At 39.5% G+C, this 16,489-nt stretch overlaps 1 protein-coding gene across 1 annotated transcript in view; it reads right to left on the bottom strand.

The window, feature by feature from the left end:
• Positions 1-16,489, bottom strand: part of Trank1 (tetratricopeptide repeat and ankyrin repeat containing 1) — a 145,377-nt gene that overhangs the window by 127,816 nt on the left and 1,072 nt on the right. The window lies entirely within an intron of this gene.

The raw sequence follows: 16,489 nt of genomic DNA on the forward strand, positions 1-16,489 counted from the left end.
ACATAGTGAAACACTGTCTTTAAAAAAAATAAAGAAGAAGAAGAGAGAAAAAAAAAGAGCTGGGGATATAGTTCAGCAGTACAGAGTCTGCCTGGTTGCCGTGAGGTTGTAAGTTCAATTCCCAATATAAAAAAAAAAAAAAAAGAATCTCTGAACAAAATAGCCTATATGCCCATCAACAGATTATTAAAGGATGAAGAAAACGTGGTATTTACATACAATGCAATATTACTCTGCCATAAAGAATGATAAACTTGAGGCACCTGTAAGTAAATGGATGCACATTAAGACTACAATGTTCAGTGAAATAAATCCAACACACAATTTTAAATATCACATATTTTCACGTATCTAAAAAACCCAAAGTATAAAGAACAAAATAGAAGATAGATAATAAAAAGTAGGTAGACCTTTTTTCAAATGAGAAAGGAAGAGTTGAAGAAAAACTAAAAATACAACTTTTCCATATGAGAAAGGAAACAGGAGTTGGAGGAAGCAGAGAGGGATGGTAAGGGAAGGGGACAAAAAAAAAGAAGATGTGTTATGTACATAAAAACAAAGTCCCCATGATAAATGTAATAATTATGTATTAAAAACATGTACTAATAAAAAAATTTAGAAAGAATAAGCTATCTGACCTGAGGGAAAAAAAATTAAATTAAAGAACTCAGAGAAATTAGAACTCACAAAATAAGAGACCCAGCCAAAATATGGATAAGTGAAATGAACAGATACTTCTCAGTAAGAAGTAGCCAATAAATACATGAAAAAATGTTCAACATTGCTGGCCATTAGAGAAATGCAAATTAAAACAACACTGAGATTCTACTTCACTCCAGAAAGAGTGAAAAATACTGTCAAGGCTTTAGAGAAAAAGTAACACTTCTTCACGTCGGTGGGAATTCACAATAAGTAAATCATGAATGTGGCTTATATGTCCATCAACAGATAAATTGATCAAAAAAAAGTGATATTAATACACAGGGGAGTACTACTCTGCCATAAAGAATGATAAACTTGTCATTTGTAGGAAAATGGATGTGCTCTGAGAACCTAAAGGTAGCTGAAATAAATCAAACATATAAGCTTAAGTATTTCATAGTGTCTCTTATATGAGAAACCCAAAATATAAATAAAGAGCACAATAAAAAACAATAGGAAGTAGCAAGATAGATCTTTAGCATATAGGAAGGGATCCAAGAGATGTAGGGGGGGTAAATTTTTTTAAAAAAACAGAATTGTGATGTATTGTGTATGTATATCAAGTCCCTACAAGGAACGTGATCATTATGTACTACCAGCATGTACAAAATATATTCTGTGCTAAGGTCCTGGCTCTACTGACAAGATAGCAATGAAAACTCATGCCCTAGCAGGGATCAGCTGCAAGTAGTTTTCAGTACTCAAAGTATAATTTCTATGACCATAAAGATAAACACATTATGCAATAAATGTACTTGGGATCTCAGTCAAATTGTCACACAACATACATCTACAATTACCATGAAACAATGGGGTACTATTCTGCCATAAGAAGGATAAATTTGAGTCATCTGTAGAAAAATGGATGCATCTCAAGATCATAATCTTATGTGAAATAAATCAGACACACAAGTTTAAATATCATGTAAGAAACCCAAAGGGTAAACAAGGAGCATAATGGGAGGATAGATATTGGGAGGAAGCAGGAAGAACTTGTTTAAATGGGAAGGAGAACAAGGGAGAGGGTAGGAGAAAGGGAAGGAAGGGAAAAGGAATAAACAAGAGAATAGAAGGAAAAAAGGTGGAAATAAAACTTTTGTAAATAGGGAGGGAAAGAAGTGTTGAAGGGAGGGGAGGGAAATGGAAAAAAAGAAGAATCAAGATATATTATTTACAGGTATAAATTTCCTATGATGAATGTAATTATTATGTATCACAAATATGTACAAATAAATAATATAAAGTTAAGGAAAATAAAAGATATAAATAATGCTATGCTTTAAAAATAAAAAAACAATTGCCATGCAATAGTAATGGAAAATATTCCATTTTGTTTTGTTTTGTTTTGTTTTTTGGTACCGGGAATCAAACTCAGGACCTTGCACTTGCCAGGCAGGCGCTTATACCACTGAGCTATATCCCAGGCCCTGGAAAATATTCTATCACCTTAAACAGGCTCAATTTTTTAAACATTGTTACTGAGTTAAAAAAATAATATGTGTAGTATACATTAATTTGAAGTGTTTGGTTCATTATTTTTTATATCTACACAACTCCCACCCAGATTCCTATTTGAACCTTTCCAGGCCCCTAAAAGGTTCATTCCTGCCTACTTCTAATCTAAACCCAACTCTACCACTACTTTAACCTCTAAAACATAGATATGTTTCACATAGTGGGTTCGGTCTCTGGTAAGTTTCTTTCCTAAAACATTATCTGTGAAACTCACCTATACTGTTACAGGTATCAGCAATTCCTTTCTCTTATTATGGCATAGTGTTGGACTATATGAATACACCACAATTTGTCATTCTGTCAATGAGTACTTTGAATTCATTGGAGATAATTATGAATGAAGTTGTTATAAACATTTTTGCTTATGTTCTTCAGTTAGCAACATCTGCATTTCTTTTGGATATATTCCCAGGAGGAGACTAGAATCACTGGGTCACAAGAAGGATGTACTGTTCAGTTTTAGTAGATTCCGCCAGTTTTCTAAGAGGTTGAATCAATTTCTACTGTGTTGTAGCATAAACTGCTAACACTTTTCAACGCCAGGTATTATCAATGTTTTTAATTTTAGGCACTGTATCTCACTATAGTTTTAATTGGCATTTTCCTGATGACTTATAATGTTGTGTCCCTCTCAACAAATTTGTTGGCCATATGAATGTCCTCTTTTGTGAAGTTCCAAATTTACCCAATCATAGAGTACTTTTGTCTTTAATAAGTAACCAGTAGATAACAATTTATGAGACATAGTGTAGTTTGTTTTCTAAAAAGATATTATCACTACTACACAGCTGGGAGAACTGTGGACCCTGACCTAGACACCAGACATCTATCGTTCAGCTACACAGCACACAAATTATCATAAGCTCAGGAAATAAAATTATTCTAAAAACACTAATTGCCAATGAGTGCCTGGGGAGATTTCATTAGATTCTAGTGATTGCACGGTGCCAGGAAATGTAATAAAAACTAAAAACAGGTTAAATGTTTAAGGCAGAAACTTGAAAGCCGACCCTGCTAACAATTAATGATATTTATTACTAAGGAAGCTCTGAAACTAAACCCAGTTAGCTATAATGAACCATTCTTGGCCCCTAGAAAGTAGCCTCCCTTGGCTAACTGAACCCCAGTTTTCTTTGGGTTTGATGAATAATCCAATCCTCCTGCCAGGGACGGGTTCAGCAGAGAATGTAGGGCACAATTTTGTCCCTTAAACTTTATTAGATATTTGCTGAAGGACTATAGGGAAATGTTTTATCACTTTTCTGAACAAGCTTCCATAAGAGGCTCTATTATTGAGGCACTGTCCAATATGGAAGCAAGACTGAGAATCTAGACTTTGAGATGTGCAGATTCATGGCTCTTAACTTCAGCTTAAGAATAAAGCCAACACTCAAAGGAATAGGACAGAGCCCAAAGAATCACAGGAAAGTTGGTGGAAGCCATTGATTTGAGAAAATTCTGAAGGTTGCCCTATCTCTGGATAGGAAGCATCTGGCCACCACAAACAGAATATGTGTCAGTGGCTGAAAACAGAAGGGGCAATTTTCTCTCATAATCAGAAGTCATGGGTTAAGAGGATACCTCTTCATCCCTCTGTGACAACATCCTAACTACACTGGCTTTTTGTCCTCACACTTGTCCTCTCAAAACTCCTTCAAGGCAGGAAAAGGCTCCCTACCACCACTCAACTCTTTTATAAAAAAATAATGGAAATTTCCCCAAAGCCCCCAAATGAACATTATATGTTTCACTGGTCAGAAATAGGAATCTGGAAAATATAAGTATCTGACTCTATAATGATGGGCAGCCAGGAAAGAAGTTTACAGGGACTGCTGGATTTGCCAAACAAACAAAATGAGCCAATGAATATGCTTAAATTAGGTTTTCTATTACTTAGAGCTAAAAGCATGGTGTTTTAGCTCTGGCTAGTACTATTCTGTCTGGCTACCATTATTATGCTATTACTATTCTATCTAGAATTCTGTCCAATATGGTAGCCACTAGCTGCATGCAGATGTTGACATTTTAATTTAATTGAACTAAAATACAACTAAAGCCTCAATTCCTCAGTCACTCTAGACATATCTTAGTTGCTCCATAACTACATGTAGCTACGGGTTACCATTTTGGACAGTGCTGACCGTTCTATCTCTATCACTGCAGAAAATTTTACTGGAGCATGTGGTTATAGGTCAAATAATAATCAGGTACACCTGAAGTGTTCTTTTTCTATTCAGTGGAGAAAGTAGCCTTCAATCCCTTGTGTGTGAGCAATACAGACAACAAGAGCTGCTTCCTAGAGTTTTGGTATGCAGTGTACACCCCTGAAGCTGAGTATTTCTAAGCTCTCTACACTATTCTGTTTCCATCACTGAGCATCATGCTGTCTTTCCATCCTAAACAGTATTTATGCATAAATATGAATACCACCTGAAATAATGAACTACACTGTGGTGGAATTATTTATGCATCATATTTTGGCATAAAATATAGAGACACAGGTTGTGCTGGGTAAACTCAGCCCACATTCCTCTCAGCATCCCATTTAGTGCCTACAGTATTACAACTGAAAACCAGATTACTGCTCTGTAGACTCCCTATAAATGCAGAATTTTAAGTTTCTCTCCTATTTAAAAATGGAGTTAAAGGGGACTGGGGGTTTAGCTCAGTGGCACAGTGCCTGCATGGCAAGTGCAAGGTCGTGAGTTCAATTCCTGGTAATGGGGAAAAAAAAAAAAAAAAAAAAAAAAAAGGAGTTAAAAGCTATATAATCAAGCTACAACCAAATAAAACTATTTGATCTTTCAAAGCAAGCATGAAGAAAATTTTCTGACCTGATTTCATGAAACAACTTTTTTTCAAGATGAGAATAGGTCTATTTATTGTATTCTACCAATTTTAGCCCTATTTGACTAGCTGTCTAGAATTTTCATTATAGCCAACCTGAAAGTCCTAAATTTACCCGGATATTCATACTAGGTCTTGACTTACCTCCAACTGACTCATTTTTCTACCTTGACCAAATACTTCAAAATATGTTTTTCATTACATTTTAGATTACAAATAGAACAGTTCACTGTGTGAGAAGAGTAGAAGCAGGGTTCCTATGTGGGTTCATTATACTGATGCTGCTTTGTGATTTGATGTTTATACGCTTAAATTAACATAGGCCTAAAATAACTTTTATCTGTCTATCCTGAAGAAATAAATACAGATCTCTAAAGAAAAACTAGAGTAATAAGAAAAATTTTATTAAGAAATGAATACATATAATTCTTATAAGAGCATATTTAAAAGGCTCTTTATAAAATATCCATAAATACCATTAAGTTTACAAGACTTACTTGTAGGAAAAAATAAAACTTCACTCAAAAAGCGAGGCCTTAAATTTTAAAAATGTCCAACATGTTTCTATTTGGGAAATTTCACCATTATAAAATGTCACATCTCCCCCTACTAATGAATGTACCCTTTCAATAAAATAGCAATTAAAAGCAAGAGGCCAGGGATATAGCTTCGCAGCACAAGCACCTGCCTGGCAAGCGCAAGGTACTGAGTTTGATTCCCAGTACAAAAAAATGCAAAACTCAATTAAAAACAAGAGCTTTTCGCCTGGCGTCATGGCTCACTCCTGTAATCCCAGCACTTCGAAGGCTGAGGCAGAAGGATCTTTGTAAGTTCAAGACCAGCCTGGGGGCTGGGGATTTAGCTCAGCGGCACAGCGCCTGCCTGGCAAGCGCAAGTCGTGAGTTCGATTCCTGGTACGGGGGGTGGGGGTGGGGGACTAGTCTGGGCTACAAAGTGAGCTCAAGGGCAGCCTGAACTGCATAGCGGGACCCTGTCTCAAAAAAAACCAACAGCTTTAAACAAATTAATGAAACAGCTCTCAAGTACATGGAAAAGAATAAACAAACCAAAAGTGCCAAAATACTTTTAATAAAAAGTATCAAGTGTGAGAGAATATTCTCTAATATTTTTAAGTGTATTTATAAAACATATAATTTTTTTGTGGTGCTGGAGATTGAAAGCTCTACCACTGAGCCACAGCCCCATCTCAAAACTTATATAATATAAAATGTGGTTTGACAATGTGAGAATAAATACATCAATAGAACAAAACAGAATATCCAGATATATTGTGCAAAAGAAGCCAGACTCAAAAAGCATACACTGTGTGAATTGGCTTAGATAAAGTTATAGTACAGGCAAATCCAAGAAATCATAAATTGTGGTTGCCTAGGGAGAGAGGTGTTTTGACTGGAAAGAAGCATGAGTGAGCTTTCTTAGGCAGTGGAATTGTTCCATACAGTATTTTTGGCATGGTTCTTGGTCATACACTTGCTAAAATTCACTGACCAAGTAGACTTATATTGTTTTATTGCACAAGCAAGTATCTATTTTTTAAAAAGCATTGAGAAAAAGAAAGCAAAAGGCACTAAGGGAAAATGGTACAAATCTTAGTCCTCTTCAGATACCAAAACAGAAATTTGCCATATCTAACAAAGTGATACATACATATAGCCCTTGATCTGGGACCCATCTTAATACCCACCAACAAGAAGTTATTTTAAAGTATAGCCCTCCCACCACAGAATATTATACAAAAATTAAAAAAAAAAAATGTACTGCTCCAGGATAATCTCCAAAACACATTTGAGAAATATATTGATTTAGAACACTATGCATATTATGCTCCCTTTCTGTAAAAATAAATAAGTAAGAAAGGCTAAATAAGTTTATGTACTTCTATCTGCTCAGATATACATTTTAAAAATCCCCAAAAAGAATCACCAGACATAAAATTGTCTTTACTGGGGATGAGGCACAGGATGGAAGAAACTTTCCTTCACAACCTTTTATATGTCAGATTCTAAAATTACATAAATTTTAAGTGCAGTTAAAAAAATTTAGTATGGTCCAGTGGCACACACCTGTATTCCCAGCTACTCAGGCAGGAGAATTACACTGACAGTCTAGGCAATTTAGTGAGAACTTGTCTCAAAGTAAAATAAAAAGGGTTGGGAATGGAACTCAGTTACTTTTGCCTAGCATGCACAAGGCCCTCGGTGCAGTTCCCAGCACTGCAAAAAACCATAAAAAGTTAAGTAATCTTGACCAGGCCATATTTGACCAGGCCATTCTAATGAGATGAAAAGAAACCATACAGAAAGTGGTAGACATCAATCCCATGAAAACTGCAAGCTCCTGTACATCAAAAGGCCTTGAAAATAATTTAATAATACCCTGTGTCAGCAAGATTATGGGCAGAATCATTCTCACACACTGCTGACAGTGGGAAAAAGTAATATAGCATCTGTCTGTAGAAATGTTAAAGTACAAACTGTGACATAGCTATTTACCTGCTGGAATTTATCTACAAACATATTTTATTCAAGTACATGATGATGTTCACTGCTTAGTTCTTTGTATAAGCAAAATGATACACATCCAAAAATCCAACAACTACAGAAGTCTACATTAAGAGTGGTACAGCTTAAAAAATAAAAAAAATTTAAAAATAAAAAAAAAGAGTGGTACAGTTTAGGACAGAAGCCTAAAGAGTTTAAAAATATAAGGTAAATGTATATAAAGAGAAAAAATGTCAAAATATTCAATTAAAGTAAGTTAGGCACATTGGAGAGCAACTTGGAGAACAAGTTGCAGAGCTTAAGGGTGTGTGGGCGTGGCGGTATACTCTTGATCTTTTGAAAGAATTCCCCTGGAAGTACAATTAAGAAATTAATGAAAGTGATGACCTTTGGGTAATAGATCTGGAAATGGGAAGAATGCTCCTGAACTATGAAATAATAAATGTCTAAGTCACCTAGTTTGTTGTAATTTGTTAATGTAGTCCTAAGAAATCAAAACAATACCTCACTGAACATATTCACTAAATCATATAAATACAAAGTGTTTAACAAACTGAAGTGGTTAGAAGATTTAAGAGCCTGAGCAAGCCTCTCCAGTAATAAGTACCAGACATGAAACCCAGGCTCACTTCCTGATCTCCACCCTAGCACCTTATCTGCTACACCTGTTGATAGGCCAAAAAGCCAGAACTAGACTCCAAGCCTTGTCTTTGGTCTATTGTGGTTCAAGGGCTGTGGAAATCATTGCTTGTTATTTGAGCATAATTCCTGCAACATTTACAGAACCTTTGCTTTGTGTACCCAGCAAAGAGAAAATATTTGGTGAAAACACAGCCCTAGTATTTGCCTACCTTCCAAAAGGGTTCCCTGAAATTACCAGTCAGTTCAGCTGCTGCTGAGAAAATCTGTGAAGCTCAAGGCCTTGCTCCACTTCCCAGGACAGGCAAGGCTGTAAAGATGAGAGGTGGATAAGAGGTGGGAAAGGTTAGCACCGGAATGTCTGAAAATGGCCCCAGGTCTTTTTCTATTGTGGCTGTTCCCTGGGGAAGAAGGATTTCAGCTCACAGGCCCTAAGAAACCCTTTTCCACTGAAGGACAGCGTCACCATGCTAGGCCTGCTGTGGTTTGGCTGCTCAGCTCACTACAGAGGACACTTCAGGAGAGGACTGAAGCGCAGAGGCAAGCCCCAGGGCCTTCTGTGCTCTCCACGCACAGGTCTGCCAAGCTAAGAGGCCTTGTCCAGGAGTTTTTGAACTGAAACCCTGGGAAGGAAGAGTCCTCTGGTGGTATAAGTTGGAGTAGGAAGCTTCAGAGGGGGGCAGCATTAGTTCCCAAACTGACAAGCCAATCTGTGATTGAGAGAATATGATACCTACACCTAGGAGAAAGAGGCAGAAAGGAGCTTCTGGAGCTCTACAATTACATATTCCATTGCCCCTGAGGTCCAGCTGCCACATTCCTAGTTACTGAGACAATCACATCCTTCCAGAACTTTTCTCTTTTTGTCTAAGTACTTTGAACTTTTTTCTTTCATTCATTAGAAAGAAAGGAAGCAAGTGAGAGGGTCTTGCCTATTCCATTTCTCTCTACAATTTCACATTAGACAAGGATCTGTATCAGGATTATCCTACCTCCACCCCATCCTAGACACCTCTGGTAACATTATCTCTTCCTTCAGAATCCTTTGCACAATATTCTTTCCAGCCGGGGGATATAGCGGATATAGGGGATATAGCTATATATATTCCAGGGGATATATCTCAGTGGCACAAGTACATACCTGGCAAGCATAAGGTCCTAAGTTCGGTTCCCAGTATAAAAAAAAAAAAAAAATATTCATTCCAGAAAACCACATATTTATGCCCCAAACACATCCTATGTGCCATTTTTGGTTTCTATGGTAACAAACACTTGGGCCAAAACTCAACCTGTACATGAAGCATAAGTGTCCAGAGTGCCTTTACTAAGAAATAAGAAGCCAAAGATGAAAGGTCAGTTGATCCCCAATTCACCCTCAGCTTCACCTCCCCTAAGAAGTATTCAGGCCCCAGAACAACTGTCCACAAGTTGGGTTCACACACACCCTGCAGAGAGCTCCTCCTCACCAGCGTTCATTAATGAAATATCAGCCTTTTCACTGTACTGCTTGCTCCAGCTTCACCTATCTCCCATTGATGAGATCATCCGCAAATCCATCAGAATTATGTCCAGGTTTAAAAGGCCTCCAGGAAGCCAGCTGTGCTTGTAATCCTAGCACTCTGGGAAGTTGAGGCAAGAGGATTACAAATTTGAGCTTAGCCTGGGCAATTGAGAAAAATCATGTCTGGGGTAGGGGACAATTCAGTTAGAAGGTCCTTAGTATAATCTACCAGTCAATACCGAAGGGAAAAAAGCCTCCAGGATCACCCAGACCCCACTGCCTGCTGCTCATGCATGATCTCCAGGCATATCAGCTTTTTCCCAGATTTTCTGGGCCCTTCTCTGGCCACAGTGATTGCTATTGCTCTGAACACCTCAACAAGACCCTCAATGTAGTTTATCATTCATTCCCTTGACAGGCATCGCTTCTGCCTCGGTTTTAGGTGCTGTACTATGTCTCAGCAGCTCTGTACTGATACCTGTTTGCTTAAATGCTTTCCCCAGCAGCATGACCTCTTAGAGCAAAAACTAAATCTTACTTTTTCTTATTATTTCTGCAACTCAAAGGCTCAACATTGTTAAATAAATAATCCTCTGGGCACTTCTTTACTTATCAGAGACAGACAGACTGGAGGAATGGGAAAGGAAGAAAGGTGGGGAGGGGGTAACTCAAATTAGATGATTTCACTGGCAAAATACTGGATTTTTGGCCATTTCCTTGAAAGCCAAAACATTTTGAATTGTCAGCTGATCCTCTGGATAAAGACACAAACTAAATAAAAGCCATCCACACAAAGAACAAACCATAAATAGGTAAATCCAACCAAAATAAAGTCACCAAAGCTGTTGGCTACTTGGGAGGAAAAGGAGAAAGACGTCTATTAATAAATACTTATTCAGAACTAAATGGTCAGTATACAAAGCCACATATACTACTCTGCAATTGGTCCTGAAAATTCAAAACTGTTAAAAGCAAAGAATAATCCTGTAGACTAGCAGCTCTTAAGATCTTTAGAACTGGCAAACAATAACATCTGTGCACACACACATACACACACGAAGAAACTGAAGGGAACTTAAAGTTGCCAGCTCTTTATTCTGCCAAAAGAAAATTAAAAAAAAAAAAAATAAGTGCCATCTACTATCCCCATAATTGCATAAAAAATAATATTTTAACTCCAAAGAAAAGAAAAATTGTAAATTCAGACTAAAGACAGAAATGTTTAAGAAAGAACCAGCAAAGACCCTTACACAAAATTTTAGTCTGGGATAATATCCAGACTATTTCAACCCCAAAACCAAGTCAGACCCCAGAAAGATTATCAAGAAATATCATTAAAGGGCAAAGATGGATTAATTTCAACTCCTGGTTCAATTGACCTCTAAAGAGGAGGCCCTACAGAGGCCTCTGTTTGTAGCCCGTGGTGAGCCCACAATATCCCCTCTGTGTTTTCTCATATCTCTATTTGAATGAGAGTAATCTAAAGCAGCTGCATATTAACAGGTAAAATGTATTGAGCACTTACTATGTGACACACCTCATGCTAAACACTTCTCAGGAATTTTCTCACCAAACACCCTTAATACTTTATAAAAAAATAGGATTATTCTGTGTGTCGGGAGACAGTGTGAGAGAGAGAGAGACAGGGACAGGCACACACTGGGAACTGAACCTAAGGCCTTCACATAGAGCTATATCCCCAGCCCCTCTATTTTTATTTTGGAGACAAGGCTTGTTGTTGAGTTGCCCAAGGTTAGCTGCTGACTTGAACTGCCTCAGCATCCCATAATGCTGGGATTATAGGCATGCGCCACCACATCTGGCTGATTATTCCAATTTTATAGGTCAGAAAACAGCATTACACAGGTAAAGGGACTTCTCCAAGAAAGACACAAATCCAAGTCTAAAACAAAAATCTTTGTTCACAATCCCAGGGAGAAATGATTACACAAAGGGTGAGGGTGACTCACACTTTGGGAAGGTATGGGAAAAACATAAAGGATGACCTTTAAAATTAAAAATCAAATTCCTGCAAAAGCTGACCAAAAAAATAACTGAGAAGGTAGCATTCCACACTCTCAAGACAAAGGAGGAAGTTAGGCATCGGCCACCCACAGTGTACTCATAAGTCTTGACTCAGGTATTTGTGCTAAATCCAGGCTGATGAATAACCACCCTATTCTCATTTAGGCTTCTGCTTTTCCTCAGAGAACTGTCAAGTTAAGAGAAGCCACAGGACACAAGGCACTCTTGGCACAGTCCTTGAAAAAGATGCTTTCTCATTCAAAGGAGAACCTGAGTTTAGATAATAGCAGGTGAATCATCCCTTCCTTCAGATCCCTCCTTGAGCCCCTCTGTAATAGTTGTGTACTCAATAATGTTTTGGTTATTGACAGACTACATATGTGAGGATGGGTCCATATGACTGTGTCACTTACTGACAGCTTACCCGTCTCAGTTTGCAGAAGTAATATACTCTACTATGTACCCAGTCACAAAATTGCCTAGGGACCCTACTTTCAGAAATTTGTTAAATGCCAATTTAACAAAGTTTAAATGCCAATTAATGGTCTCCACTCTACTTCCCATCCCCAAGACCACAGCAATTTGCTTCCTTCTCACCATGAAGGGGGAATCAACCCAGAGTAGAAACTAAAACATCATCCACGACTCCATGGAGAAAGTCCAGAGGGAACCAGGTGCTCCTCCCAAAACAGCCCCCTCCCCAGACAGTAACAGCTCAAAGGTGGTCCCTTAGCAGTGTTGGGAGAACCTGAGTTCTAGCCCTAGTTCTGGACCTTGGCCAGGCTAAAATGTATTCACCCCCATTCCCACCTCCAGAGTTACCTTATAAATAAAAAATAGAACTGTACATACACATGCACATGTGCACTTTCCATGGTTCCTCCTAACCTCATTTAGAATAAACCCCACATAGTTCAGATTTCCATACTAAATTACACACACACACACACACATATCTTATCTTTCTGGCATTCTCTAACACTGTGTGCTCACCATGTTATATTCACATGAGCCCAAACTCATCTTGCTTTCTCCCACCGGCAAGTTTTGTACCGCAATGTAACAGGGCTAGCACCAGAAAGAAAATCAATATAAAGATACAAGAGTCTTCCTCACAGAAGAAAAGAATCTAGAAACCTGGAGTTAAGTCCAACTTTTACCTCTTCTAAGCCTGATGTCAGGTAGCAATTCACTTAACCTCCAGGCCTCAATTTCCTTACTGGAAAACAGGAACGATACCACCTTATATGATTAGACTGTTCTCACCATTACCCTCAGCCAGTAAATAGTAACAGAATGCCTACTGTGTTCCTAAAGCACTCTGCTGGAGGCTTGGAATTATGAAGAAGACTAACCAAAAAAAAAAGTTACTGCCCTCAAGAAGCTCACATTCTGGTACAGGTTATCACCTATAAAATAGAGATGGCTCATAAGCGTTCTATTCGATTTAAATTATGCAGGAGTCACACTTTACATAGACCCTGGCACAGGAGAAACTATTATTACTATAGTGATGTTTAGTCCTTTTGTTCACCACTATTCTTAAAATGCTGCCTCTCTTATCTAAGATGTCCCTCTCTCCTCCTGGCACCTCTCCTTCTATCTGCTTGAAGTTTTGTTCATCTGTCTTCATATAGCTTAAAACTGACCTCCCTTATGTCCCAAGGAAGGATTTGGGAGCTAGAAACTCTTCTCTCAGTGCTTGCCTACCTCTCATTAATCCAGTCTCACAGCTCCACCTGGCATTAACTCTGCTCTATCACCATTAGCAGAGCCCATGTCTTGTATTTTTATACGCAACTTGGCCCAATACAGTGCCCTCAAATATATCCGAGGAACTCCACTAATCTGAAAAAAAAAAAAAACTCAAAGAGATATGAGAATAAGTAATAGGAAAAACATTAAATAAAAGATCTAGGCACCAGTTTATAAAGACACTTGGTAACTGGCCAATATCTTGAGATTTCAATGAGTCCTGGAAGTGAACAATTTTTTTGCTCCTCCAGGCAGAAAAGGAGCCACCTGACCAAAGGAAACAGCCCTGGAGGCCACAGCTGGACATGAAGGATGACCTCCCAGTTGACCACTGTCCTCTCAGCATGCTTCTCACAATGAACCAAGTTTTCCTGGCATGGCACTGGAATTCTCTTTTTTCTGTGTTGTGCACTGTTAGCCCTGTTTCTTCTAATATATCATCACTAGTTTTTCAGGACTAGCAATTCTTCCCCGTTTCCAAGTGCTGCACCATTGACAGGAAGATTCAGTGTTCAAAAAATAAAAACAACCCAATTCAAACATCACTAGAACTTCAAAGAAAGAGTTAAAGTCAGATTTGGATTGGTCTCAAAAGACACCCAGGGAGCCCCATCACCTCACCAGGCTCATGCGAGTTCAGACAGGCAGACTATGAGCACAAGACGAGCATTTATGTTAAGAATCAACATCCAGGTAAAAGACAGAATTGATTAATCCAGGGTACCATAATTATCAAAATAACAGGGTATCATAAGTAAAGCAATTCACCCTTCTAGATTTTCAACAAAGGCAAGGACATAAGGCAATTCTTACGCAAGCAAAATGCCTCATCAGACATTTTTGAGACCAAGAAAAATGTCTAGTCAGAGAAAATGAACAATCTCACTAACCGAAGAAGGCATCAGTGCTATGACAGCTTTTTGTTGTTGCTGTTGTTCCAGAGATGCCTGTTTACCTGAATAAACAGCTTTTTTAAAGTTTAAATTTAATTGTTCTCCCCACCTCCTCAGCCATCAATCTGTTGTAAATTAGTGTCATCTTTGCTAAGAAGACTGCCCACTTCCACCAAATTTCTCTTTGTTCTTGTAAAGATTTCTTAAAAGAAGAGTGCTATGGCCTTGAGAAGCTCAGGCTGGAGTCCAAGGAAATTTGTTACAAAAGCAGCGAGTCTACGGTCATTCTGAGGGCAGAGCTCCGACTTGCCAGCTCCACTTCCCCATCTGGAGAGTTCATTCTTCAAGGTTAATAAAAACAATGGCCAGAATCCCTCATTCTAACCTCCACTTCAGTTCTTACAAATGTCCTCAGGATCACTTTACCTTTCTTCAAACACTGGGCCTGCAAGCTCTACTTTAGCTACTAAAACAATCTTCATCCCAAAAAGCAAAGATAAAATAATAATAGGGTATACCAAAGAAATGGATCTTTAGTAACAGCCACACGTTAAAAAAAAAAAAAAAAAGAACTAACTAGAGAAGAGTACTATAAAGGCAAAGTCCCTATTTTCCATTGGTTGGGAAGTCAAGAGAGTAGTATTTAATTCCAGATCCATCACTAACTAACTGGTAAAAACTAACAAGTGATGGCCTTTCCTGGACCTCAACTTCATCTATAAAATGACTGTGGCCCAGGTTTTGATAGTGCAGCTGTGAAATTCTAAACAAAGTCCTAAAAGAATCCCCTCTAGCTGTGAACCCAAAAGCTACGAACCCAAAAGCTGTGGCAGCCTTGGATCACTCTCCTTACCATTCCCTTAAAAAAAAAAATAAAATTAAATTTAAAAATGGAGGGGAAAAAAGGAACTATGCCTCCACTAAAGCAAGACCCTGTCTCAAAAAATAAAAAGGGCTGAGGGCGTAGCGAAGTGGGAAGGCGTTAGGTTAAATTCTCAGTACAAAGAAAAAGCTATAAAAATCAAATATAAAGCATCATTGTGCCTCACTTTGCAGAGAAAATAACCACCCTGAAGCCACTGATGCAGTTTTATACTCTATGTACATGAGTGGATATAGGTCCCTACTGTCTCTTGGTCCAAAAAAAAGAACTTAATAATCCATAGGCCTACAGCAAGGAGATCCTACTCTGGGGGTGCAACCCGATATACCAATCACACCTGTAGGCCCTATTAAAGGATGCAAGAATCAGCAAAAAATACTTGGACTCAAAACCCATTCTGCAATTCTACAAAAGTGATCTGACTGGAAAGCAGCCTAAATACACTTCTGAGCCCCCGCCCCTTAGAAGTCAGTACTTCCTAGAAAGCACTAAGGAGGTCGCTCGGCAAAAGATGGCACCTTTTGGTAACAGCCTTGCCTCAACAAGGCCTCCCAAAGAAACAGCTCCACGCTAAGCGGCAGGGCCAGAGCGGTGCTTTGGTCCCAAGTCCCTCGGGTTGGACAACAGCAACCGGGCGGGGGCGGGTCAGGAACTGAAGACCTCAGAGCCCCTTTTCGAATTGTTTCCTTCGTATTTCAAATTGTACACCTCCCACAATTCCCTAGGAAGCACCGAAGCTCGCAACCGCCCGGAGACGCCCCCATCTGGGCGCAGAGATGGCCCGAGCGCAGCCCAATTGTGCTGGGCTGCGGGTGCGTGCGCGGGAGCGCAGGGTGGGGAAGTGAGCGCGGCGGAGCGCGCCTCGCAGGCAACGGGCTCGGAGCCCGCGTTCGAAAACGCTCCGCGCAGAACCTTGGGCTTCCGAGAATTCAGGCAGCCTGGGCCCCCGCCGCGCCCCCGCCCGGGCTCGGCTGTCTGAGGAAGTGGGCCGCGCTACCCCATCGGGGCGAGCCCAGCCAGACGGGCGGGGAGGACGGCCTTTCTAGTGGGAAGAGGCCGGCGCCCCCCTCGCCCCTTGCAGAGCCTGCCCGGGCAGCCTGGCCGCGTCGTACACCGCGGCCCCACTCCGCGGGCGCGCCGCTCGCCGGAACGTGCGGCGGCCCAGCATCCGGGGAGGTGGGCGTGGGGCCGCGGGTGCAGGTTCGAT

This window comes from Chinchilla lanigera, unplaced genomic scaffold (assembly GCF_000276665.1).
Source record: "Chinchilla lanigera isolate Chin_1 unplaced genomic scaffold, ChiLan1.0 scaffold00020, whole genome shotgun sequence".
Lineage (NCBI taxonomy): Eukaryota > Metazoa > Chordata > Mammalia > Rodentia > Chinchillidae > Chinchilla > Chinchilla lanigera.